At 46.4% G+C, this 12,487-nt stretch overlaps 1 protein-coding gene across 9 annotated transcripts in view; it reads right to left on the reverse strand.

Annotated features, from left to right (window-relative positions):
- COL20A1 (collagen type XX alpha 1 chain) overlaps positions 1-11,555 on the reverse strand; it is a 122,538-nt gene extending 110,983 nt beyond the window's left edge. For 4 of the 9 annotated variants that reach the window (XM_075901042.1, XM_075901045.1, XM_075901047.1 and 1 more), the window contains exon 1: positions 8,454-8,643. The gene's annotated coding sequence lies outside the window, so the exon portion shown is untranslated. Of the gene's footprint in view, positions 1-8,453; positions 8,644-11,494 lie in introns of those variants that run through there. The other 5 variants (XM_075901049.1, XM_075901046.1, XM_075901044.1 and 2 more) reach the window with 2 other exon arrangements.
- Positions 11,556-12,487: the final 932 nt, after the last annotated feature.

Genomic DNA, 12,487 nt, shown 5'->3' on the forward strand with positions numbered 1-12,487 from the left:
CAAGTTCAAACTTTCAACTCACAGCAAAATGGCAGGTGTGGGATTGAGAACCCCGTACAGAGCAAGAACAACTTTCACAGTGGCAAAATTCAGATCCACATCCAGGTGTGCACGGACCCCTGGCTTCAATCCTGCATGCAGATGTGGTCGCCTCATCTCACAAAAGATACCCTGGCATTGGAAAAAGTTCAGAAAAGGGCAATAAAAATGATTAGGGGAATAGAACAGCTGCCGTATGAAGAGAGATGAATAAGACTGGGACATTTCAGCTTAGAAAAAAGATGACTAAGCGGGGGATAGGATAAAGGTCTATAAAATCATGACTGGTGTAGAGAAAGTAGAGAAGGAAAAATTATTTACTTGTTCTCATAACACAAGAACTAGGAGTCACCAAGTGAAATTAATAGTTAGCAGATTTAAAACAAACAAAAAAGTATTTAACAACACAATGGAGACTCAACTTGTGGAACTCCTTGCCAGAGGATTTTGTACAGACCAGGATTTTAATAGAGTAAAAAAAAGAACTAGATAAATTAATAGAGGAGAGGTGGCTATTAATGGCTATTAGCCAGGATGGGTAGAAATGGTGTCCCTAGTCTATTTGTCAGAAGCTGGGAATGGGTGACAGGGGATGCATTGCTTGATGATTACCTGTTCTGTTCATTCCCTCTGGGGCACCTGGCATTGGCCACTGTCAGAAGACAGAATACTGGGCTAGATGAACTTTTGGTCTAACCCAGCATGGCCGTTCTTGTGTTCTTATCCTGCACCCTTACTGATGCCGACAGACGAACAGCCCTACATTGCCAGCTCATGGGCCCGTGCTGTAGCCTCTGATCTGGAACTGACTAAAGCCAATGGGAGCTTTTCCTAATGTTGGCAGGTCACTGTTCTGTGGGCTTTATGATTCATCATTCAGAGATGCCTCCTCCCCGGTCTCAAGGCTTGGGATTGGCTCTGGCTGCTACCTGTATTTGCCACTGCTGAATGAGCAAGTATTGTGCTTTGGGGCAAACAGCAATTCAAAAAGCCAGGAGCTGCTATAAAAGCGGCCTAAAATTTCATAAGTGTTGAATCTCCCCCCTGCTCCTGCCTCAGAACACTGTGGAGAACCTGCACACTCAGAGAAGCCAACAGCCATTCTTGGTCCCTAGGCTGGGGGTGAGCTCCCTGCCTCCATGTTTCCAGAAGGGGTGGGGTCAAAGGCAGAAGGGGCGAGGCTGAAGGAAGCTAGCTCTCAGTGCTCCTGGGACCATGGTGCCCCCTCAGCACTGCCTGGAGAGCGCCATGCAGTGCCCCCACCTCCGCAGGCAGCCCTAAATGCTGCCTGGAGCACCGTGGCGGCACTCCAGCGGTGACTTAAAGGGCTCATGGGCCCTTTAATCACCAGGCCCCGGGGCAGTTTCCCTCCTTGCTCTCCCCTTTCGGCAGGCCTGCTAACACTGATGCACATAGAATATTCACTCCCACTCACCAGGGGTACAGTGCAGAGAGATGGGAGCCACCATGGTAGCATATAGGGATTGGTCCCTAATTCTTACACACAGGGCCATCCCCATCAGTGCTGGTGCCCAACGCAGCCCAGCACCGGTATCCCCGGGAGGGACAGGGGTTGCCAACTCTCCCGGGCCGGACTGACCCGACTCCATTTAAGGCAGTGACAGCCGGTCGGTCCAGTCCAGGAGAGCTGGCAACCTGGAGCATGTCCGGGATGGAGGCATGGGCCAGAGGACTCCGGAGTAGCAGCAGGTGCTGTGCCGCTGGCCGGAGAGAAGCAGCGGTTTCAAGGGGAACATGCAGCTTCGCTCTAGCCACCCACAGCATGGTCGCCCCCAACTCTGAGTCCTCCAGCCTATGAGGGCCACTCGCCGTCGCCTCGTGAGCAGGGGCAGGGCGCTGAGTTCTGGGGGAGGGGGTCAGTCAGCGGCCAGGGGGTTGCCAGACTGGTGCTGAGCTGGAGCAAGGCATGGCTGGGGGTTGGGTTGGTGGGTGGCTCGATGGGCGTTGAGCAGAGGCCAGGGGCAGCAGAGGGATGGCGTGGAGGGTAGCTACACCGCCGCAGAACTGAGGCAGTTGGCCAGGGGCTGGGGGCGGCTGAACTGGCAGCGAGCTGGGGGATGGAGCTAAGCGTGGGGAGCCAGGGGATGGGGTTGGAGACGGCCAGAGCCCATACACAGCATGCGGCTGCCCTTGGCCCCCTGAAATGAGAGGCAATTTGGTGCCCCAGATTTTGTGGTGCCCTACACAGCTGCATATTTGGGGTAGGGACAGCCCTGTCTGTACACCACAGTCAGGCCTCTCTCAACAATGCTCTCTGCTTCCTAAGAGGAATGGCAAAGGTAGAGCAAAATGACTCCTCCCTGAGGGTGCTATCGGTTTCAACCACGTCACTGTGGGAGTCGCGTGGTGAGCAGTTTGCCTCCATCTGCTTTCCTGCCTGGCCAGGCAGCCTCCTCCTGGCTCCTTCACTTTCTGAGCAAGCCGGGCCTGACAACAAGCAGCTCCTTATGCATCGCCGTCTGCCCAGCAAGGCCGTTTTTTTGATTGCTCTTTTGGGGGATGGTTTCCTGGGCACTGTGCCCTGAGACTGCATCTCTGGGGGAGACCAGAGATCTGGCCCAGCAGGACAGGGTGGCAGGGAGCCCAGAGAGCAAGAATCATAAAACACTAGGGCTGCGTCTACGTCTACGTCTACAGGGCTGCTTTTGCGCAAAATCTTGCCACCTGTCTACACTGGCCGCGAGTTCTTGCGCAAGAACACTGACGTTCCAATGTATAAAATCAGGGCTTCTTGCACAAATACTCTGATGCTCCCGCTCAGAGATAATCCCTCTTGCGCAACTGTTCTTGCGCAAGAGGCCAGTGTAGACAGGCTACATCAATTTCTTGCGCGAGAAAGCCCGATGTTTAAAATGGCCATCAGAGCTTTCTTGTGCAAGAGAGTGTCTACACTGGCACAGATGCTCTTGCACAAAAGCACATGCCAGTGTAGACGCTCTCTTACTCAAATACTCTAACGCAAAAACTCTTGCGTTAAAGAGTATTTGCGCTAAATCATGCCAGTGTAGACGTAGCCCAGAACTGGAATGGACCTCAAGATGCAAATGTGAGTGGCATGATCAGCACACTGGGGAACAGTCCCAAAGGGTCTTCTATGACCGCACCCTGTCACACTGGGTGGATGAGGACAAAGGACCCCCTCCCAAGCTCACTGAGGTCAATGGAAGCACTCCCGTCAACGTCAATGGGCTGCAAATCAAGCCAAACTCTACTGAAGTGAATCCACATGGATTTACAGCAGGGCAAAACCAATTCAAGTAATGAAACACCAGTATCTCATGGTCCCTACATTTAAAGTGGCCTTGTTTCACATGGGCCACATCTATACTGGCGAGATGATCAAGGCTGCTGCCATTGATTTTCTGGCATTTGATTTAGCGGGTCTAGTAAAGACCCGCTTAAGTGAACAAAGAGGGCACCCCTTTCGACATCGGCATTTCTTGATTTGTGAGGAGTAAGGGAACTTGAGAAAAGTGTTTGCTCCTGTCATCCTCCCACTGTGAAACCAGCATGAAAGATCAAATTAAGGTATGTCAGCTCCAGCTACTCAATTCATGTAACTGGAGTTGCCTATCTTAATTTGAACCTCCGGGTAAGTACAGACATGGCCCTAGTCCAATGTATTATCAGCATCTGCCACTTCTCCAGCCACATGGTTCATCCTTATTACTTTTGGCATAGATGGGTTGTCTACACTAGTTCTACCATTCATTCTACAGCAACATTTCAATTTAGTACAATCTGACAGACAGTTACAAAGTGGCCTCTGGCAAATTTCTATTTCCCATCAATTGTGTCAGCGCCTCATTAGTTCAAAAATGGAAGGTCAGCCAGAATTTCTTCCACTTTTAATCCAGGAGCTGTGAAATGCTGCAAGGGGAAGACAAGCCCGTCGCAACATCTGGTAGCTAACTTCCACCCCTGCATTGCTGTGTCTGTGTTCATTGGCAGAGGCCCAGCTGTGTGACGCAACTGCAATTTACCCTTGCCAATCTGAAAGCTTCAGCATCTTGCATCTCCTTTCCATTTTATATCACTATTTTCCGGGAAACAGTTCCACATTTTGAAAGTGTGGTCAGGTAAAGATTAACCCTCCTATAACAAAATGCAAAACTGCCTGGTGCAAAGAAAACCATCCAGGATTTGCAAACCAGCCCTGGGTTAATGTTATTAATACTAATTTTTAAATGGCTCCTTCTTGATTTTGCCAGATGCAAAGAGAATGCTATCTGGAGGAATAATACTGAATTGTGCACAGGTTTCAGCAGACATTAAGCTGTATCCAAAGTCTATTAAGTAAAGAAAATGAAGTAATTAATTAAACAACACTCGGCTGTTACGGAGCACTTTTTTTTAATATTACAAAGTCCTGTTTTCATTAATGGGTGTTGGATCAAACCGGTTGCCATGTTCTGACTCAAACCGAAAATTGTACCTTTAAGCTTCAGCGGGAAGAGGAACATATTTATAGAATCATAGAATACTAGGACTGGAAGGGACTTCGAGAGGTCATCAAGTCCAGTCCCCTGCCCTCATGACAGGACCAAATACTGTCTAGACCATCCCTGATAGACATTTATCTAACCTACTCTTATATATCTCCACAGATGGGGATTCCACAACCTCCCTGGACAATTTATTCCAGTGTTTGATCACTCTGACAGTTAGGAACTTTTTCCTAATGTCCAACCTAAACCTCCCTTGCTGCAGTTTAAGCCCATTGCTTCTTGTTCTATCCTCAGAGGCCAAGATGAACAAGTTTTCTCCCTCCTCCTTATGACACCCTTTTAGATACCTGAACACTGCTATCATGTCCCCCCTCAATCTTCTCTTTTCTAAACTAAACAAACCTAATTTTTTCAGCCTTTCTTCATAGGTCATGTTCTCTAGACCTTTAATCATTCTTGCTGCTCTTCTCTGGACCCTCTCCAATTTCTCCACATCCTTCTTGAAATGCAGTGCCCAGAACTGGACACGATACTCCAACTACGACCTAACTAGCACAGAGTAGAGCGGAAAAATGACTTCTTGTGTCTTGCTCACAACATACCTGTTAATGCATCCCAGAATCATGTTTGCTTTTTTTGCAACAGCATCACACTGCTGACTCATATTCAGCTTGTGGTCCACTATAACCCCTAGATCCTTTTCTTCCGTACTCCTTCCTAGACAGTCGCCTCCCATTCTGTATGTGTGAAACTGATTGCTCCTTTCTAAGTGCAGCACTTTGCATTTGTCTTTATTAAACTTCATCCTGTTTACCTCAGACCATTTTACCAATTTGTCCAGATCATTTTGAATTATGATCCTATCCTCCAGATTAGTCGCAACCCCTCACAGTTTGGTATCATCTGCAAACTTAATAAGCTTATTTTCTATGCCAATATCTAAATCGTTGATGAAGATATTGAAAAAAGCCGGTCCCAAAACAGACCCCTGCAGAACCCCACTTGTTATACCTTTCCAGCAGGATTGTGAACCATTAATAACTACTCTCTGAGTACAGTTATCCAGCCAGTTATGCACCCACCTTATAGTAGCCTCATATAAGTTGTATTTGCCTAGTTTATTAATAAGAATATCATGCGAGACCATATCAAACACCTTACTAAAGTCTAGGTATAACACATCCACCGCTTATAGTATTTACTAAGTATTGACTCAGAAAATTACCAAGAGAAGAAACACACCTCTAAACTTGTGGCTAAGTGAATAGAGCAATAGACTAGGCATGAGGAGACCTGGCTTCTGCCTCAGGCCTGCTGTGTTACTGCACCTCTGTGCCTCAGTTTCTTCATCTGTGAAGTGAAAACAACATTAATGAGCTGCTGGGTTAAGGACTATGAGATCCACAGCTGGAAAGGGGGGAAGAAAGGGATTTCAGAGCCGAAGGGCAAAGAGCAAATGGTGTAGCCATTCAGCCGTGCAGAGGAGAGGTGCAAAATCCTGATAGGGTCTCCATGACATCATCCCTTCTGACAGCACAGAGCCTCCGGCATGTGGAGTTCTTTCTCCTCCCATTACTCATTCAGGGAAGGAATTCAGGGATAGTACCTATAGCACATGATACCTATTTCACAGGCACTAGCATTTCCTGGAGGGCGGGTGGTAGGGAATGGGCCAGCCTTCAAAATGGATCTAATAATAATAATATTGTTGTGGTGGTTATAACAATGTAGGAGTAGTCGCAAAGGCTCCAATCAGGCACAGAGCACTGGGTGCCGCACAAACCCTTCCGAAAAATGTCCCTGCCACCAATTCGTAGATGGGCCAATTTAAGCAAGACACAACAGGCAAACATAAACAATAGGAAAGGGTGACGTTCACAGCAAGAAGAGCGTGCATTTACATAGGCTGGCTCGTTCTGATAATTAAAAATATTGAATTCACCATGTATATTAGCCACCTTCTCCCCTCGCCACTGTCAATTTGAACAGAAGAACAGCCATACCAAGTCAGACCAAAGGTCTACCCAGCCCAGTATCCTATCAGCCGACAGTGGCCAATACCAGATGCCCCAGAGGGAGTGAACACAACCAGTGATCCTCACGTGACCCCTCCCCTATTACCCATTTCCAGAAAAATAGAGGCTAGGAACACCATTCCTACCCAACCTGGCTAATAGCCATTAATGGACCTAACCTCCACGACTCTATCTAGCTCTTTTTTTAACCCTGTTAAAGTCCTAGCCTTCACGACATCCTCTGGCAAGGAGTTCCAGAGGTTGACTGTGAGCTGTGATGGGAAATTTGCAGCTTCCCATCAGCATCAAGTACATTGAGAGGTAGGACATGAAGGGGAGCTCCAGATAACATTTTCCAACTTTACAACAGAAGTTTACAAAAAATATTTTCACCCCTTCCTCCACACACACAAATTAGGGTTTCTACAAAACTAGCATGCTTTTAGAACAGTGCTGCTGAAGGTGCAGTGATATAGCCTAGTTCAGAGAAGATTTTCCATTCACAAGTGGTTGCGTGGGAAAAACCATGAAGATACTCATGGGAGAAGAGGAGAGCAACATTAGCAGAGCGGAATTTCCTCCGGACCTTGGCATATCTGGAGTGGGTAAACTCAGTTCTAAGCTTCCTAAACATTTTCCAGAGTCAGTCATCTGCTCCAGATCCCAGGAAGAGATACCTGCTTAGCATATCACCCCCTCGTGCTATCTCAAGACTTGAAAAAAAATCCTTGAAAATGTGGGACAACTGGTTAGAAATCGGGGGGAAGGGGAAGTGTTCTTCTGATGAAAAATGCACAGTCATTAAACCCAAAACATTTTGTGGGATGCTCAGCCACCCCTTTGATTACACAGTCGGGGCTGCAGGTTACATTGTATAGAACAAACAAAAGGCAGTGATTCCACTAAGCTAATATTTTCTCACACCTCCTGCATTTATCACCTTTGTTTTTGATCCTACATTCATTTTCCTCATGTTCAACCAGTAGAGTGAAGAGAATTTAAAGATGCTGCTAATGGGACTCTAAAGTGACTAAGCAGTGTTCGCTGTAAGCTGTGCGCTTGTGTGGCCGCTCATGAGAGGTTCAAATGCTTCCCAGCTGATTAGCAGAGTGCTCACAGCTAGTTTTTTGCTTCTACTAGTGGTGCACATTACACAGGCATTAGTACATGTAGAAAAAATTATTCCACACATAGATGGATAAAATCTGCACATGGATGGGAAAAATTAGAGGGAACATTGATTAGAAGCTGCAGAAAGAATAAGAGAGAAAGCTTCAAAGGAAAACTAAGGTATTAAGTTCCCTACAGCCTGGAAATTCCCCCAAACCATAGACTAGCTTAGTACCAGTTTGGTGCAAGCATATTAATACCAAAACAGCTAGAAAAAAAAACAATCCAGACAAATAGGATTATCATCAGATCTTTCAGCTGGGAGCTAACAAACCCTTCTAATTAATCCACTCCTCATAAGAAATTCCCTCAGGTTGCATGCCACAAAAAAAGTCACTAAAGACCAAAACTGGGTTTCTTATCTAATGTCCACTACTCTCCGATAGAATTGTTCATTCTTGACAGAGCGTTAAGTGATTATAAGAAAGACATTCCTGTCAGTTCCGAGGAAATTTACATTTCATTACAGGATAATGTGAGTCTAAAAGTTATGTCACCTTAAAGAGATCAAAGTTCTAAGTCTTCAGGAACTGATAACACTTAGTAATTGAGAATGGTTCAAAACCATCACACTTTGGCTAGGTCAATGCATTAGCTGGGAGTTTCACAAAAGTTTCAGGTCTCTAAAAGTACTTTGTTCTGTCAAAAGAAGAAAAAGAGTAAAGGCAAAAAAGCACCCACCACAAAACAATACAGCCCCAGGTAGCCTAGCCCAGAGAAATCAAAACAGCTTCGAAATCAGCAAGGATCTATCACAAACCTTTGCTTTTCAATTTTGCTTTCCCTCAAGTTGGCTGGGGAGGTGCGACATTCTTAATCTCCGCAAAGGAAGCCAGCACTTTGCCTGCGTCTCGGAATGTTTGAAAGATTTCTCGACTGGGAAGATTTCTCGACTGGGAAGAGAGTGAGACAGCGTGCCCTATTGAATTCTCCCCACCCTCTTTGCCCACCAAGCACACAACTGTACTTCTGATTCGGGCTGCTACATATGGCTAAGCAACTGTGGTTTGTAAAATACATTCATTTGTCAGCAAACCAAGCTTGATTTTGTGAATCATGCTGGGAGGGCTGAAATGCTAGCCATCCCTCTGTGAATTTCCAAGGAAATGTATGAATTAGTAAAGAAAGCAAGGTGGAATCCCCTTGCATTTTACTAACTCAGTAGCTCACGTTGGTTGTGTATATATTTAATTGTGTTTATCTGAACATTTCAGAGGCCCTGATCCTGCATGCCCTTGAGCAACGTTAAGCACACCCAGTGGTGCTGGAAATAATTTTGAAGTGGGAGTGCTGAGTTGCACCCCCCAAAAGCTGTTTGTGTCCCTTACTGCCCAGGGTAGAATCACACCAAGAGTTGTCAACTCTCCCGGACTGGATGGATCAGAGGCAGAGCCCAGGGCTGGTGGCAGGGAGTGCTGAAGACAGGAGGAGCCCAGAGGCTGGGACTCAGGGCTGTGGGGCCAGTTCCTGTGTGCAGGAAATCCAGGTGGAAAATCTGGGGATGCTGCAGCACCCCCCCCCCCCCACACACACACACAGCACCCCTACTTCCCATGCCTGTGAGCTCACCTGTCAGTTTGGCAAGACTCGGATCTCAATTATGTGAGCAAAGTTTGCAGCTGCTGCAGCCAGATTAACTGAGTGGAATTTTGGCCCCAAGTTGTGGAAGTTTCACACCATTAGCAGCGCTCTCAAGATTTCCACTGTTCGGGGCCAAAATCCTGTAAGAACAATGGCATTAGTGAAATGCTGCCAGGTTTCCTATCTGACCCATCACCAAAGCTACAGAAATACAGAAATATAATTTATGCCATCATGTGCCAACAGTGTCCTTCTGCAATGTATATTGGACAAACGTCTCAGACGCTTCGCCAAAGAATTAATGCCCACAAATCCGACATCAGACACCTTCACAAAGATAAACCAGTTTCTTTTCACTTTGACCAACCTGGGCATAGTCTTAACGACCTTCCTACATGTATCTTACTTCAAAAAGACTTTAACACCAGACTACAAAGGGAAACCTCAGAACTGTCATTCATGCTTAAATTTGACACTTTACGAATGGGCCTTAACAAAGATGCTAATTACCTTACCCATTGCAAAGATAGCATCCCCAATTATCACCCCTAGTATCATTATCTCATAGATACTAGCCCTCCCCCTCACTCCCCTTCTGTTCTAAATCTGATTTGTCAGTTTTATATGTGTTCACTTTTTTTCCATTATATTCTTTTGGTATATATGGTCATGCCAATTCTCTTCCAGAATTTGATCTGAGGAAGCGAGTCTGGCTCACAAAAGCTCATTACCTAATAAACCATCTTGTTAGTCTTTAAAGTGTTGCATAGTCCTGTCTTTTGTTTCAGCAAGATCAGACTAACACGGCTACATCTCTATTACAAAGCTATAGAGTCGGGGTTGCAAATGGAGATTAATCTGAAAGCAGCCTCTGCTCCCACCAGATGCACTAGCAAGATTCAATGAACAGCCAGAGGTTGGCCACGCTGCCCAGAATACATCTGATGACAGAGATCTCTTCACTGTGTTATCGTTTTAGACTAGAGTTTACAATAGAGTGCCAGTGATCTGCTTTAGAGCTGGTGAAAACTTGGAATTTCACTGCATGGGGAATCTTCTTTCCCCCGAATCAGAAAGAAATGGCACGTTTTCCACAAAATGAAATTTATGAAAAGTTTTATTTCAGAAATATTTAAATGACTGGAGAGTGCTTTATTTTATGCTTTTCATATTATTCAAATTGTTATAATTCATGTAAAACCTGAAACAAACAGCTTCCCCCTTATCCAAAGAAGACAACGTGTGTTTCATAGTTTCTTCACTGAAACTCACACGCTTCCCCCTTAAACTGAAGTAATTTCCTTTTCTTGGCACTCCCATTGATTTTAATAGCTGCCTATAGTTGCTGCTGTGTATCCTAGAAATACAATCATGCATGAAATGAAGCCCTGTGCTCTGCCCCTACTTGAACTTTGGTTACAAAAAAATCTTGATTCAGATCCAAATTTCATTATTGGGTTTTGAGTCTCTGTGCTTGGCGCTGAATCCAAAGGCAGGCTGATCTGCCTCCCCCTTGCCTTCAGATTACTAACACTAGGGTGACCAGATGCCCCATTTTTAGAGGGCCAGTTGTGTATTTAAGCCCTCCCATGGGTGTCCATAGTTCCCTCTAAGGTGCGTGCTTGCCCAGGCATGCATAAAGAATTTAAGTCCAGCCCATCTCATTAGCAGGGCACATGCCTGCAGCTCTGCACGAATTAGATCCTATCTGGAGGTGGTAAAAGGTAAGCCGTCGTAGTGGGCTTCATGGGGGCAGCTAAAAAAAAGCCTTGGCATAGCCAGGCAGCTCTCTGCTCTCCCCAGGGCTGGAAGTTGGGGTCAGGACCACGGTACGGCTGTCCCAGTGGAAGAGATGGGAGCAGAAGTCCAAAAGGATGGCCCAGGTCATCACCGGAGGGGATCAGTCTCTGAGCATCCTTCCAGCCCCACCTCTTTGTGAGGGCCTCCCACAGTGACAGCAAACCTCATTCACACACTCTCCTTGGTGCAGGCAGGGAGGAATGGAAAAGGGGGGAAAAGAAGCAAGAAAAAAGAAAGAGGAAGGGGAGGAGGAAAGGGGAAACCTAAAAGGACAACCCCCTTAAACGCCCAGTTATTCTATGGGACAAAGTCCTTGGTAGGAAATCAAATCACCTTAACGTAGTTATTTCTATCCCTAGAATTCAGCTGGCACCAGGTGGATCAGACTGAACAGGTTCCAGACCTCTCTGAGGCTCTTACCTTCTAAACGGGCCACAAAATCAGTAGTAAAGAAGGAGAAAATTCCAGCGAGGTTCCTCCTCATGCTCACGTACGTTAATCCTAATTCTCTCTCTGTCCCCAAGGAGAGACCCTGAGAAGGAGCCTTACTGCTTCAAAGCCACAGGAATCTCTGAGGTCGTCCCTGCCTGGCACCTCTCTCCTGCCTGGATGATGTCAGGGTCTCTCTGTGAGGTCATCACCTCCCCGCCACTGTCCTCCAATAGGCTGAGGTCCCGCAACAGGCCTTTGTGATGTCACTATCGCACCCACCCCTCCCATGTTAGTCTGGTGTCCTGACCCTCTCTGGATGTTTGAGCAGCTTCCCCTGGATCATCCCACTTAATGACACTGAGTCTGGGGATCAAGCTGGCTGCACAGTGACGCCCCAGAGGCTGTTCCCTAGGGTACACTCAGTTTTTCACTAATTAGACTTTCAGGCCAGAAGGGACCATTAGAACATTAAATCTGACCCCTGCATATCCCAGCCCTCCTGTAGATCATAGCAGCTGAGTTTCGATACAAGCACACACCAGAAAGGCATCTCGTCGTCCTTAGAAGACATCAAGAAATGGACAATCCATCACTTGCTTTGGTAGTTTGTTCCAATGGTGAATCATCCTCACTATGAAATATTTGTGCCTCATTTCTAATATCAGTGTGTCTGTTTTCACCTTCCAACCCACTGATCTTGTGCTGCCTTTTTCTGCAACATTAATTACACAGCCCTTTAATGCCGACACTTTCTCTCCGGGAAGGCACTTAGATACTAGAATGAAGCCACCTCTCAGCCTCCCGTTGTAGAAGCTAAACAGACTGGGCTTCACTCGATAGCTCACAAGAAGGCGTTATGACTCAGCCCTCAAAACACTGGGATCTTTGCTGCCACATCTCCAATTTTTCAACCTCTTTTTAAAATGTGGCCCCTAGAGCAGGCTGCAGAGTCCAGTGTCAGTCTCACAGATGCTGTGTCAC

The sequence above is a fragment of the Pelodiscus sinensis genome, chromosome 18 (genome assembly GCF_049634645.1).
Source record: "Pelodiscus sinensis isolate JC-2024 chromosome 18, ASM4963464v1, whole genome shotgun sequence".
Lineage (NCBI taxonomy): Eukaryota > Metazoa > Chordata > Testudines > Trionychidae > Pelodiscus > Pelodiscus sinensis.